We start from the raw sequence: 16,079 nt of genomic DNA on the forward strand, positions 1-16,079 counted from the left end.
ATATAAACTTTAAATAAAGAAAAATTAGATTCAATTATAAAAATTTTACTTTGAAAAGTACAATAGGTACCGAAAACGCATATATAGGAAGAATTAAATTATTAACCTAAATTTCTTATGAGCACAAATATAGACCTATAGACATGGAAACTGCTTTCACATTGAATATTCTAATGCATATATCAATATGTATAGAGTATGAATACAAAGTGCAATTTTGCAACTAAAATATCACTTAACCCTAATATATGAAAGTGCTCAAAATGCATCTTTTACTCGTTTTACTCATATATAAATACTTACACATCATAGAGGAATTGAAAATCAAAATAACAGAAAGAAAACAATGATATTCTGCAAGTAGAGCAAAACTTTTCCAATTGCACATCCACATATTTATATAGAGATGTTTATGAATTATTCCATTGATGATGCTCTATGATGACAATATTGTTTAAAACGCTAAAGCTACGTAATATAACAAATAAAATGTCGGATCCTTCTCTCTAATAATAAAGATTGAGATCGTAAAGATTTAATTAAATCAACAGTGTCTTTTCATCTTTTATTCGTCTTCTATGATGCTTTTTAACTTTTTCTTATTTTAAATTTAATTCAATTTCAATTTTTACGCGTTAACAACTCTATTCTTTTTGAAATTTTATTGTTTACATAATATGGCATATATAATTTTTGTATTCCCGTAGTTATATTAGGTACAACAAGAGTATGAGACGCGTGCGTACAACTTAGAGCAAATATTGTATTCTGTCTTAAAAATTTTTTTATTAATTTATCTAAAATTTTAGAAAATTACATGAGGAAAGTTGATGAAAATATAACGTACATTTGATGAAGACAACTTTCAGGGATTCCGTTCTGTGGAAGTAGCACCAATTTATAAGAAATATAATGAAATACGAAAATATTGTTTGTATAACAGAAAGGGATTAACAAGCGTTCTTCTATTTATATCAAAGAAGGAAGAAGACTTCTCTGAATTGAGGTTCAATTTAAATTTAGTTTATACTACAGAAGTTTCTGCTGCTAGTTAAAATAAGATAGTGTGTACTATTTGGTAGCAATGATTGGCAAGAGAGTCCTATCATGCACACAAAGAATTGATCAGAACTTCTATGGTGAACGAAAATTTCTGTGCTCGAAACCGCAAGGTTAATTCTACAAGGGTTGCGAAAATAAAATGTATATTCTTTACAGGGTTTGAGGAAATAATCCAATGGTGAATATCGAGTCATCCTGGATTTGTCTAGAATATATCTAATAATTCAATGAATGAAGGTGATAATCTCTAAATAAAAGAAGGGCTCTTAAAGCAGGAATACACCTCGTTTTTATAGACGCAATTTCAGCAGACATTCTAGTGTGTTAGTGATATTATAAATCAATTTCAAAATTTATAATACCATTCAAGTATAACTGGGACAAGTACAATATAATAATATAAAATGAAATTTTTACCGCTAAAATTTTCTTTATAAATATTCCAATGAAATTAATTGAAAAAATTCGCGTTGCGTTAAAGCTCCAATATATGCCAAAAGGAAAAAGAAAATTAAAGATAGAAGAACACAATATTGATTGAGAAGTTCAATTTAATTAAAGAAACTTTGAGTCTCCGATATGATTTCATTTTATAAAAAGATCATTTTAAATTTCGTCTTAATGACAATATGGTTTTTACAACGAATTAATAACGTTATTAATTTTGAATAAATCAGAGGGATATTAAAAACTTTACAAATATTTACTGGGCTATCAAATTTTCTGGCGTCGGCTTGCACCTTACTCATCTGATTCTTATATTTCACTTTATAAAGTTCGCTCGAATGACGGACTATAGATAACATAGAGATACCTTAGAAAGGAGATAATAAGAATTAGAATTATTAGGAGAGGAATTAGTCTGCATGATCCACGAGAACGATGGCTCCTGAAAAATGGCAACGCTAGAATATCTATGGATATTAATAAGACCTTCTATGTCAGAGGGTAAGTGCTTTATTTATCAACATTAAACTGCTTTACATTTGGCTTTTCGTTCTTTTTGAAATAAATTGAGAATTTCTTTTGTTTTTCTCCTCCTTTCTTTCAAAACTGCAATTTTTAACAATTTTTAATGTCATACTTATAATATTTTCACTTAATTCTACATTACAGTTAATCTAGTTTGATTTTATTTCTTGAATTTCTTATACTATGCCATACAGAGGAAAGTATTCTTATGAAAAATTTATTGGTGTATATGAAGGCAAAAGAAAAACCAGCAGGTCGGATTTGAAAAACAGCGGCGGCGGCAACGGCAACTATAGCAGTAACAATAGAAAATAGTATAATTTAACAGAAAAATACAAAAAAAAAAAAAAAAATTGTATATAAGCAAAATATTAAGAAAAATTACAATAAAATGTGTAGGCGACTTCATCACTTTAAAGGCTTGTTAAGTGAATTATTATTATGATTTTTTTTTTCTTATAGAATTGAAAATAATCGTTTGTGTATCTATATATACATGAAATGATAAGGAGAAAAACTTGTGCAACACATTTAAATTGTAAAAGAGTGAATGATTCAATCACAAGAGTGCGTTTATTATTGCGGTTTTGCTCATAAGAATCTTAAAATTTCTTTGCCTAGTTTTATTATTATTCTTTTTGGTTTAATTTAAACTAAAGATTAGAAAAATTGTAGACAGACAACAATAGGCGAAATCAAATTAATTTTTTTTTTGTTTTTTTTTTTTTTTATTCGCTAAGCGTTTTCTTAATGGTTGTTATATGGGATTAGGTCAGTAGGAAAATGTTTTTTTTATTTTCTTGTTTCTTTGAATTGTTTTTATTTTTTAAATCATTAAAGTCTAGGCATTAAGAACTGTAGATTGTATACACAAATAAATGAATATTTTTACATATATGCCATAACTTGGCGTATACACGGTTAAAAATATATTCTTTCAATTTTAGGGCTTGGTTGATTTCTTTTTTTCTTTATAATATTAAAATGTGCATAAAGTTTATGTGTGCAAGCATTATTTATTATTTTATACAAAAAAAATGTTTTTCATTGTGGTGTGAATGGCATTTTAATTTGATTTGTTTTGATAAAATACCAACTATGTTGTGAGTGTATGTTAAGCTAGGCAACAACAGAAAGATTATTGTACTACAAAATTGAAAACTATATGAATTTAATCATTTATTTTTTAACTATAATGAAATTGTAATGTGTTCAAAAGTTTAAAATTTATCTTTATGCATTGTGAGGATTTAAATATTTTTATTTTGCATTACATTGACCTCGGTTAATATTTAAATTATTGAGTTTTTTTTATTTTGAAGAAAAAGTAATGTATTTGACCTCCGTTAGAAGATAATAAATAAATTGTATTTTAAATCATGTTTACTAATTGATTAACATAATTGCTAAGAAGTGGGTGGTATAGTAATTTTATGTCTGAATCTTAAAATATATGATCTAGTCATATGTGCAGACAACCACTACTCTCTTTTTGTTCTTAAAGCGTTATTCGATAACAGTCGTCTTATTTCTCAAAAATTCATGTTATCCTGAAAATTTTTTAAGGAATTGGAAAGTCTCCCAAAAATCTATAAATCGAACATTTCAAAGCGTAAATTTATGTATATCAAAACAATTTTTTATTTCATATTGTAAATCCCAGCTCTAAAATGCGAGCCAGTACTTGGATGAAAAAATATGTTTGATTTATTCGATAGAAAACTTCATGATTCGAATAAATCTGGTATATTTAACTTTTGAATATTTGTAATCAATCTTCAGACGCATACAACTCCGCATTAGTTAGATGAAAACTTCTTCTAAAATTAAAATAAAACCCAATGAAACTCTTCCCTTAAATGATGACCCACCTTAGAGTAAGTATTTCGGCTCTCTTTTAGCTGTGAAAGATTCGAATAAATTCCCAAAAATTCTTGTTACATTATTGAATTTGATGTGGTTCCTCATAAAATATAAATATGATACAGTTTTCAAAAAAGCACTCATAAATATTTCACTTTCTGCAATAACAAATTCCCATCCACCAATGAAAATCATATATGAAATACTAATTTATTTTTAATCCCCATTTTTTCGCATTCCGTATAAGATAATTGGAATAGTGGCGTTCATCGAATTAAAATTCAATTAAAATGAATTGATCATTTTATAGTAAAGAGCAACCATTTTAATACATATAATCAAATCAAAATAAAAAAAATTGCATAAACTATTCAAGTCTATCATGCCAATATCCTTTAACTATCAAACATTTTATAATGTAAAACGAACAATTTAGTAATCATGCATGAACATTTCAATTCTTATAAATATTTGAAATAGAAAATTCCCGTGTTCCCCATTTTCTACAAATATACCCAATTTTGCCTAACCCATCAAAAATATTCTATATACTTGGTCTATACATCAAAAGAAAAATAAAACAACAGGGAGAGAGAAACTTCACCAAAATTTTGTTGTTTTCCTTTCAATACGCATTAACATTAACATCATTGTTAATTGCGTTTAATAAAAAAAATATCCTAGATTCAGACAAAACCAACAACACAATACACACGCACACACAAACACGCCCGTTTCAACAAATGTTAGAGAATAATCATATTATGTGTGTAAGAAAAATACACACGTTTGTTCAGAATAGTATAAGGGTCTATTATATTGTGAATTAATATAAATAGAATAAGATAGAAATAAAAAAAATATAAAAAGAAAAACAAAAAAAAAAAAACAACTTAACTAAAAACTAACTATTAAAAATGAGTCAATGAGCTAGTAAAAAACAATCGAAATTAATGGCGGACATGAATTTTTATTACACAATTTTTTTTTTCTTTCTTATATTTTATTTTGATCTCCCCAAAAAGTATACCTTACTCTACATACACAAAGGATAAAAATAAAAAAGAAAGCAAAAAAAAAACGGAAATTTATTTTGTTTTTGTTTCTTGTTTTTATTCTGTTATATTTTTCACTTCTTCAAATTGGAAGCAACAATATAGAATTAGTAAACCCCCATGAGGGTTAAATGGGCGCAGTCCAAACACAAAAATAAAAATTATTGTGTTTCTTTCTTTTTTCTTTCCATTTTTTAATTTATTTCTACACTCTCTCTATAAAAACCACCCAAACCTCCTGCTTACTCTAACCCCCCTTATATGTATACGAGCAAGACCTTACAAAAAAATATACGTTGGTAGCTATTATATATTTTTTATACAAAAAATGAATTAAAACACAAAAAAAAAATTTATGAAACTCGAAAGCTATTAGAGCTGAAGTATAACATCATGACCAGCCAGCCATTCAATAAAAACAAAAAAAAGAGCACAAAATAACGAAAAGAAAGAGGAGAACAAACTGATGGAAATCTCAAATAATTTTAGTTCTAAGGCAAAACAAAATTTTTCAAAGTCCAATCATTCTTTCTCCAACTTCAATATTTTTGTAAAATAAGGAAATCTGGAAAAAAAATAAAATCAGAACATGAAATAAAAAACAGGAGGTTCAAAGGTTTGAGTTTTAGACATCAAAATTATTGAAACTAAAATAAGAAAAAAAATTAAGGATATAAAAATGAGCCCCAACATAAACATGAGCAATATAAGGAAACCATTATCTTTATAGTAATAAAGAATGAGAAGAAATTATTGATAATAAAAATAAAATTTCATTTTGTCATTTTCTACATTTAAATATACGCAATTATAATAAAACAATAGAAACGGGAAAAATAAAAAATATTGGTAATTTTTTTTATATATAAAACCAGATCTTCTATTTTGGATAACAACAAACACATTAAATAAAAATTGCATATATTAGGGCGTAATTAAAGTTATACAAGACAGAGTATCACAATGAAAATCTAAATTTAATAAACTGAAAGGAAAAAGGCAAGCTAGTATTATAAATTAGATCAACTGTAAATTTGAGAACTTCAGCGGCTTACAATAAAATAATTTAAAAAATTGCATATATTATGGGGCCAATCTAAAATTAAAACTACTTAACCAGAAAAAAAATAATTGAATATATTAAATTACAAATCAATCTGGATCCACTTAAGCACGAGATCGAATTCATTAAACAATTACAAGCAATTTTTAGGAAAATTGCATATATTAAGGGTGAAATAACCAAAAACATACAATTACAATTATGTTATCAAACCACAATTGATAAAAAATCATTTTGTGTTAAAAATTTTATTAGGATTAAGATAGAGATCAAACCTTCTAATTTCTTCTCATCAGCTTGAACCAAATTGAATCTAGCTTGAACCAGAAAAACACTCTTTTCACAAAAGAACCAGAAAACAATCGTTTTCACACTTCTGAAAAATTCTCTTTTAGTTCTCCGTCAAGTTACTTTTCCAGCTCAGCGGATAGCCTGTATACGATAATCTTACCCACTAACTATTATATACGATAATGGTCCACAAATCCTTCATTTCATAATTATCGTTCAATTTGAAAATAGCATGCCCCTTTTCTATTCATTTCAAAAGAACATTTCTGTTGAAAGTTAACAAATTCTTTAAAAAATTCTAAAGTAGCTATTATCAATTTCTTTAAATATTTCAACAATATTTCGATCACTTTATCAACTTACTTTCAAGTAAAAATTACAAAGCTTTAATGACAGAAATCATTGAAGCTGATTATGGGTAAAGAGAATTCCATTCCATAAAACACCATTACATTTGTTCCATATAGACTTTTTGGATGGGGTAACAAAAAATTTTTTTTTATCGTAAATACATAAATTTTAAATTTACAACGAAAATGGGCACAGAAAACAAAAACGAAAACACAAACAAAAAAAAAACCAAGGAACATTTTTTTTTTCTATTTTTTAAAAAAAAAAAAAAAAAAAAAATAACATAATAATCCTTAACAACAACAGAAATGTCCTTTCAGTCTGTGATTTACTTTATACAGATTTTATTTTTTTTTGTTTTATTATTTTACTAATTTTTTTTCTATTGCCTCCATGTTGTTTTTTTTCTATTTTTTCTATTTTCTTTTTTTTATTATGTTTTGTTTCCGGAATTCGGTAAATTAAACACGAAAAATTGAAATAAATTGGTGATTTGGATGTTGGATCAATAGACATATCCTTGTATTTCTAGGAAGTTAGAGAACATAAAAAAAATAAATATGTAATAACAAAAAAAAACAAAAAAATCTAAATGAAAATAAATAAAATAAAAAATGCAAAAATTTAAAAATGAAAAAACAAATAGGGAAAGAGAAAAAAAATGTATAGGAAAAGGACGAAAGGGATCGATTTTTTGATAAAGTTTTGTTGCTTTCTTTTTTGATTTTGTGCAACAGGATAAAAGGGAAATCAAAAAATTTTGTAATGTCATGCAAAGCAAAACTATTTTACATGAATTTTCGAATTTTATTGAATATTTTTGGAAATTTATAGAGTTTTTATATGAGAACTCTATAGAAAAAAAAGTAGTAGGGTAATTTTTAAATTTTATGTAAAATATTAATTTAATTCTGATCTTTAAAAGCAAAAATGCTTGTGTATGTCATAACTCATTCTATTGAGTCATTAAAATAATTTATTTTTTCTTACTCATTTAAAAAAAAAATTCAGGCTTCCTGAAGGAAAGGGGGATTACACGGAAGTATGTTAATGTCTGTGGTTTAAATTAGACATCTGTTAGATTTGACTAAATTGATGGCAGTACAAAACAAACTGTAATAAATTTGAAAATATTAAATGAAATTACTTTCTTGAAACTCAATTAATAACAATTAATTGAAGTAAACTTAAAGAGAAAATATTTCTAGACTACTGTTGGCTCTATGATTTAGCTTAACCGATTAATTGACTCTGATAATTTTAGCATAAACATACAACGGTAAGCTCAACACCTACTTAAGGAGATTCAATGACGCAAGAAACTGGTTCACGGTTATCTACTCTACGATATCATACACCATTCCTATGCTCCTTCCATAAGCGAAATAGGATAAACAACGTAGTCAAATCACGTACAAGTTTCTTTCTAACCCTTATGCATATAGTATACTTACCTTATACAAAATTCTGAAATATACACCAGAGATCCTCCATAAGTCAATCTTCACTTCACAATTTTAAAATTATTAATATTGTTAACAAATTAAAAATAATATGAAAAAAAAAATGAAACTCTCAATCGTTTACGAGTAATCATATTTCTTGTTTTCAACAATAAAAATTTTCTTTATTTCACTTATAACTTCAATCAAAACCATTTATAAAGGTCTTTCATCAACTTAACAATTTCACACAAATAAAATTAAAAAAAAAAATTAACTGTATCAAAAAAAAACAAAAATTATTGAAACTCAAACCACAAAAACAAAAAACCACAAAAATACAAACCTTAAATTTATTTCGTTGCGTTTTCCTCATCTGCACAATTACCACTATAGCACTACCATCGTCTTACAGCACTGCATATATGATTATGTCCATTTGAAATGAAAAATGAAATAAAAAATAAAACAAACTATTCAAGGTAACAACATTTAAACCACAAAACTAAAATTTTTTGAAGTATGGCACGCGCTCTCTGTCAAAAAATCTGAAAACTACAAAAAAAAAAAAAAGAAAATTGATTTTGTTTGTACTCACAACACTCACCTCGGTGTACTCAAACATTAATAAAAATTATGATATTTTTTTTTCTTATTTTTTCTACTTAATTCTCGTCTCCTCTCCTCTCCACTTCTCTATTGCGCTCTCTCTTTATGAATTAATTTGCTGTCCCTTACTTACCTTACTCCTGCATTGCTATTGATAATTGTTGTTGTTGTAGTTTTTATATGTTTTTTTTATTGATTTTTTTTTTATTAAAAAACAAAAAAAAAATTATTTCATTTTTTAATTAATTATACCCGACAAATGAAGTCAAACATAATTATAATTCACTTAATCATCATTTCGATAATATGAAAGAAAGATGAAGCTGGTAATCGGATAAAAAATATTTTATCGAGAAAAAAAAAATTTGATTTTTATTCTTACACCACATTCGTGTTTGATACTTTGTGTTAATTTTGAATGATTTAAAACTTGGAATTCTACTGAAAAGGACTGCAATACTCTATGTCCGTTGCTTGATCCGGTAATTCAGTAATAATTTGGAGCTTCTCAAAGTTGGGCACAGTTGCCTTAATAAAGTTCTTGTAAATGTACTCAAACAGCATCTACCTCTTACTACGTTCAGCATTTTAGTCTGAAAATGAAGATATATGAAGATTTTCCATTTCAAATGTATAGCGTTCCACCAAAACATCATGTAACTAAAGAAAAAATAGCATCTTAACCCTTTAAAACTCAATACAAAATCATTAATTTTTTACCATATTTATTCCGTTTTCAAAATTTTTTTAAAAAATAAATATTTAACAAGAAATTCTTAATTACAATTTCATTGGAAACACTTTGATTACTTAATTTTCTATACTCTTTATCACTATCTATAGCAGCCACAGCTGTACATATCATTAAATTTATAATGAACGTGTAGTGCCCATCATCTTCTTAAATTTTCAATTAGTCTTCTATATACTCACAAGAGAAAGAACAGTAGTGTATTAAGAATGAAATAATCGGCAATTACTAAAATATCAGTTTAAAATTATATGAAAAAAAGTAACAAATGAAATGTAAAACATGATTTCTTCACCTGTCTTTCAATCATCACCTTAACAATAGCTATTTTCAAATGCTCAATTACACACTTGAATTGCTTTTTTACTTCTCTTTTTTGCTTAGACGGCAGATCACTTAGGTTCAACCTTAAATTTTCATGTTTTATATTTTTGTGTCTTTTTTTTTTTGTAGTTGATTTTTTGATAGATTTATTAAAGTTGGTCTTTTTTTTTGGTTACTTAGCATGTTGGGCGATCTTAAATATTTTATTTTTAAAATATAGGTTTATTGGTGTGTTCCTCATGTGCTTATCCACTTCATAAATAATAGGAAACAATGAATTTTTTTTTTTTTTCATTTTTGTTTTAGAAAAAAAAAATAATGGTTTATAAGGTGTTTGAGCTGCTCAAAATGAATGATTTCATGTTCTAAAACGAATCTAAAAATGTAACGTATTTGTTTATTGCCATGGTCAATCAACCGTATTCATGATCATCATTATTTAGTTTTCACTATATCATCCAAAGGTGTACACCTTTTAAGGTTTGTATATATAAGACTTGCCTTTTACATTTTGTTTTTGATAGTTTAAAATTTAATTTGCTTGTCTGGTTTTCCGATTGTTAGGATAATTACATACTTTTAGTTTTGACTTGCTGTCAGTATTTAATGGTATTTAGTTGTAAATGATTTTTTGTTTTTTACTATAATTGGCATTCATTGGCAATTTAAAAATTTTTTTTTAAACACTAATTTGAAGTGCATCCATCAAAAGAATGACACGCAATATATTCTTTTAAGGAAGCAGGTATAAAATGGCATATGTTGGGTTTGTTTGTTAATGATAGTCATGCTTATTATATGGATTTACATAAGATTATATTTTTTTGTAAATACTTGCAGGTTGAAGATCATATGCACCTAAATTTGAATACTATAAGAATTTAAAATGTATAATCATTTTGAATGATTGCATTCCAATGAAATTTCAAATACTTAATTTGAATAATTAATTAGTTTGTATAGCAATTTGATTCTGATAAGCAGTTAGAAATTTAGTAATATTTTACTAAATTAGTGATTGGATTATTAAAATATTTGGTTAACACATCAAAATTCTTTGACAACGGTTGACTTACATAAACACTATTAGTATTACTGTCATTATTTATTGAGAAACCTTGGTAATTTTCAGAAAAACTAATTCTTGTGGTTGAGAGAAGTCCGCTTTACTCATACGAAACAATAACAAGAGAGAGCGCAACTTTTTTATGTTTTATAACATAAACTGTTGAATTACTCTCTTTCTCAGGCAGGTTACATTTTTAATAACCTGAGTCATTTCATTGAATGAGAAAATGTCGACTAGGAAGCAGCTTAAATTTAATTGCGTGTGTTAGAATTTCAAATCAATTAAATATATTCCCGAATAATTAAGACAATTATAATTCAATACCCCCGAAATTTATACATATCGAAAATTTGACGACTTATTGTATAAATTAACTTATTTTCAATAGAATATCTGAAGCGTTGCGAACTCCTTCAATAGCCTCTTAAGAAGAAAATTTCGAATTTGCAAAAATTTTCAAAATTTTTATCACACAATTTTTCTTTAATACCCTTTAAATTTTAATCTCTTGGTTAAACTACAATAATTTCTCTTGAATTTAATTTTTCATTCAAGAAATTAGAAATCTGCACCGCCAAATGGAGTGCCATAATTATTAAAACAAAAAAAAAAATTAATCCAATTTGTTGCCAATTACAAAATTTTCCTAAAATTTAATTTCAAAAATTATTTTTAGATTTTTATGTTCAATTTTAAATAGGAAATTAAAAAGAAAGTTAAAATATAATTTATGGGTTTATTAATTAAAAAAACAGAAACTAATTTATAACCAATTTTGACGACAAATTAATTTTAAAAAACAAAAAAAAACACAAAATTTTTCGATCTAATTTCATTAATTTTTTTCTGCAAAGATTATTTTTTTTTTTTATTGATTCCATTAAAAATCCATAATTTCCAATCATCACCATAAAAGGTTATCATTAATATATTCAGTAGTCTTTAAAATTATTATAATTTGTTAAAATCGGAAAAAGCTAAGAAACCGACACGAAAACAAAAAAAAAATTAACAAAATTCCAAAATCATTTCTATTTGTGTAGAGATGTGAGATGTTTGTTGTTCCATAATAATTTCAAAGCCATTTTCCATACTCCATCAAATCGAAACAACAAAAAAACAAATTAATCTATACCGAAAAAAAATCTCATACACTCGTGCATATTTTCTTTAAATTCAAATTTAAAATAATTCAAGTTTTGGGGACCTTTAAAAAAAACCAAAATCCATAAATATTATGCAAAAGTGGCACAAATTTATAAAAAAAAACAGTAGATAATTTCGAAAAAAAAAAACTAGCTGTCATAAACCTTTTTTCAGAATAGAACAGGTGCCATATTCATCTTAACAAATTCAATTTCAAAACTGTAATATTCAAATTAATTTTTTTTTCTCTTAATATTTGAATTACTTATACGATTTGTATAAGTAAACAGTTAAAATGAATCTATATAACAGAGAAGAGCGCGAAAAAGATAAATGATATATAGGAAGCATAAGTGTTAGAAAGAGAGAATTGTTAAAAATGGGTAAATATCTAGATGTTTCTAATATTAAAAATAATAATTTTTAATTTGTAAAAGTTTGACAACTTTTTATTAATAAACAACCTCTAATATGCATGCAAAATTCGATTTCACAAAAGCTTATAGTACGTTGGAAGAGGTTTGCATAGCATAAAATGCATTCTTAACATATAACCACGGAAAATTAAATGATAATGTCACTTGTGTATGAATTATTGTACGCTGCCTTCTGTATGCTGTAATGAAATTTTATATAAGACTTGATCGGCAATATCTTGGTGAAAGAGCTCGCCGACTAGGCTTACAGCCACTTACAAAGACAAGATAACATAAGTAAACATCTCTGGAAATTGGAAAAACAATCTAGTTGAATTCGTCATTCTCGTAGTCAACATTATCAAAAGTAAATTCAGTGTCCAGAAACCCATAAAGCGCCACATATTTTTATATTAATACTTTTTTTTACAATGTCCGTCACCTAATACAAGGGGTTTCCGTTGGCTTTATTGCCTGACACGCGTTCCACCTGCTAATGTGAGGATAGTGAACGATATACGCAAATATTTCACTAGATTGAGATACCAATGATATCGATGAATCGACTACCTCTCCTCTCTTGTTCCCTAAAAATAGGCCGTCTTTGTTTCAACGACATATTTCGGATCATCCTTAAGCATGAACTCAATGAAAATGCTTATTTTTATTGGCGAGATCGGTTCTTTATGGAAATTATAAAACAGTATCCCTCTAATCTTATATATATTTCCAAATATATTTAAAGTTCTTAGATAGATAACATTTAAATCAGAATATAATCGATAAATACAGTATTTAAAATAATTTTGAAATTTTATGAGATACAAAATCATAAAGTTTATGTTAATTATTATGATTTCTTTTTCGATAATATTCAATTGACATACAAAAATTTTATTGCATAAGATTAGAATTTATAGTGTTTTTAAATTTAGTGACCGCACTTCATAAAATTTTGAGTAATAAAATTGAAATAGAAATAAAACTGAGATCACAATTAACAAATTTCCCATTGGTTATTCTCTTAATATTTATAACTTTTTCTCCAATTTTCAATTATAAAACAATAAAATTAGAAATCAAAACCATATTTATATAGGGTGAATCAGATTAGAACCATTTGTAAGCTTATATTATTATATACAAACTAACAATATTGCAATTATGAACTTTTTAACACTGTGGTTCCAACGACTATTAATTTGCATTTGGTTAACAGGTCAAAGCCTTTTATTTCATCCCAGTCCTGATTTGACATTCCATTAGGCAAAAATATAATTATATATTTGACTTAATTTTATAACAAAAGAATTTCATTTATTAATTAATTTGTTACTTATTGTCTCACCCTTTATAATTTTATTTGTTATACTATATAACAGATATATATAATTGTGTACATTTTATCTAATTCATAATGTTATCTCTAATGAAATCTACCATAAATTTTTCAATTTTTTTTTCACGTTTTTTTAGTTAGATAGGCTATAAAAGTATAATCGGCTTCATAATCACCGCATTTATTCTATTATAATAGAAAATCATATACACGATAGGTGACTCTAACTTCTTCTCTATATACTATAATATTGTAAAAGTAAACATGGCATTGTTATTCCCTTATTATTCAATGTGATTTTCTTCTATACATAGTTATCTACTGTTCTTCTTCTACTAATATTAAACTATTAATTTAAAAACGCAGATATATGGTTGATAGTTATAATTTTTATTAGACCTATGTGTCGTTTTTTTTTCTGTTTTTTGTTAGAGAGCAATAAAAAAATTAAAAAAAGTTAAGATTAAAGTTTTTTGGCTTTTTAAATAAACGAAATAAATAATATTTTTTTTTTATTAAATAGGGAATAAAGTTTAAAAAAAAAAAATTTCTTTTTTATGCGTAAACTAAAATCTAACTAGTATAACAAAAGCTATAAGAACGGATGTAATAGAGAAAAAAAAAATTTTAAATGGGAGACAAAAGTACTACGCGATTGTTTTAAATGGCTACAGTTAAGGTATTGGCGGATAGGATTATTATTTGGTTAAACTAAACCCTACCTATACGCTTTTACTGGTGAAACCCTTTTGGATGCACTCTCCTCGCCTCCTTGAGTTCCTCGATATCTGAATTCTTATGGAGTCCATAAGTTGTTACAAGCTGTTATTACACTTAGAAGTCCTTAAGTTAAAAATTAATGGTTTAATATATGTTAGGCTCAGAGCTATACGACATCCTTGAATTTGAAATTGAAGTCACTAGTTTTGTTCAGTAACCGTCTATACAATTCCAGTCATTGCTATCCGTTAATACGTTAAATCCGTTAGTACGTTATTGATATTACTAGTACTCGTAACTTTTATTGTTTCTCTAAGGACTTCCATTTTTGATCATATTTTATAGCAAATAAGTTAGAGAGGTCGTGGGTCGTCACCAGGGAAATTGTTGTACAGTCTGGAAACATGCTTTTCCAAACCAACAGAAACTTTAACATGTTAAAATTTATAAGAATAAATTTTTGATCTATGCTCGGGCGCCAGCAATTCGTCTACGCTTTTAAATATAGTTTTATTGTTTTTCCAATTACATTTCACTTAAAAACTGTATCCCAATTTAAAAATACGCTTCTGTTCTATAAAATAAGCCTTTAAATATGCTATTGTGCTTTATTATTATATGTTTTGGAATTTGCGTCAGAGAACAGAAAGCAGGGAAGAGGAAAATGAAATGAAGAACGAAAAAAAAAAAATAATTTTTGTGAATACGTAGATTTTTGTGGACATTTCGTTATTATAACGGTAAAATGAGAAAAAAAAACAAAGCTATAATTTTTAGTGGACATTTAAATTTTTTTTTTTCTTATTTTTGTTGTAATTTTTTAATCAAAAAGGGAACTGGTTTCCCTCTTTCAAAAAAATAAAGAGGCCTCTAGTTTTTTTTTTACGTTTTGTTCTTAAAATAGTTTGTATTAATTTTTTTTTTCTGATATTTTTTATTTATTGCTATAAAATTTTGTTGTCACATTTATACACATACTTGCATACATTGAGAATATTATTTTTTTGTACTTTTAATGTCTTTTGGGAAAATTCATTTGATTTTTGAACTTTTCATGTTTTTAAAAAAAAAATCAAAAAATTCAGGTGCTTTGCTTACATATTGTTTTTTTTTTACCTTTCAGCATCAGGTGAATTTATTGAACAACATTTTATTGTGATTATAACAAAGACTTTTTGTCTTTTCGATTATTATCGGCCATCATATTCATCGCATCGCATCTTCAATAAAAAAAAACAACAGCCAAAAATATAACAATGGAAATAACAACAAAAAAAAAACATAATTTTCATTCTTTTTTTTTCCATTTCTATTAAAAAATTTTATTGTTTTAGTGCTGCTGTTACTTCTTTTCTTCTTTCTATTCAAAAAATATGGTGACAAAAGAAAGTTTATTTTTTTAATAGTAAATGAAAAAAATACAGTCAATAATTTTATTATTATTTCTAACAAGTGTATTTGAAGTTAAATTATAGTGCAGGTGTAGTAAACACTCATCATATTGGTGGTTGTAAACACACGTGCCATCTACGTCTGCAGTGACTCGACAACACACCAGTTCATAATCTCCTGACTGGTAATAATCTCCCAGAAGTTACTTGGCCTG

This window comes from Condylostylus longicornis, unplaced genomic scaffold (assembly GCF_029603195.1).
Source record: "Condylostylus longicornis isolate FDR11 unplaced genomic scaffold, ASM2960319v2 ptg000022l, whole genome shotgun sequence".
NCBI lineage: Eukaryota > Metazoa > Arthropoda > Insecta > Diptera > Dolichopodidae > Condylostylus > Condylostylus longicornis.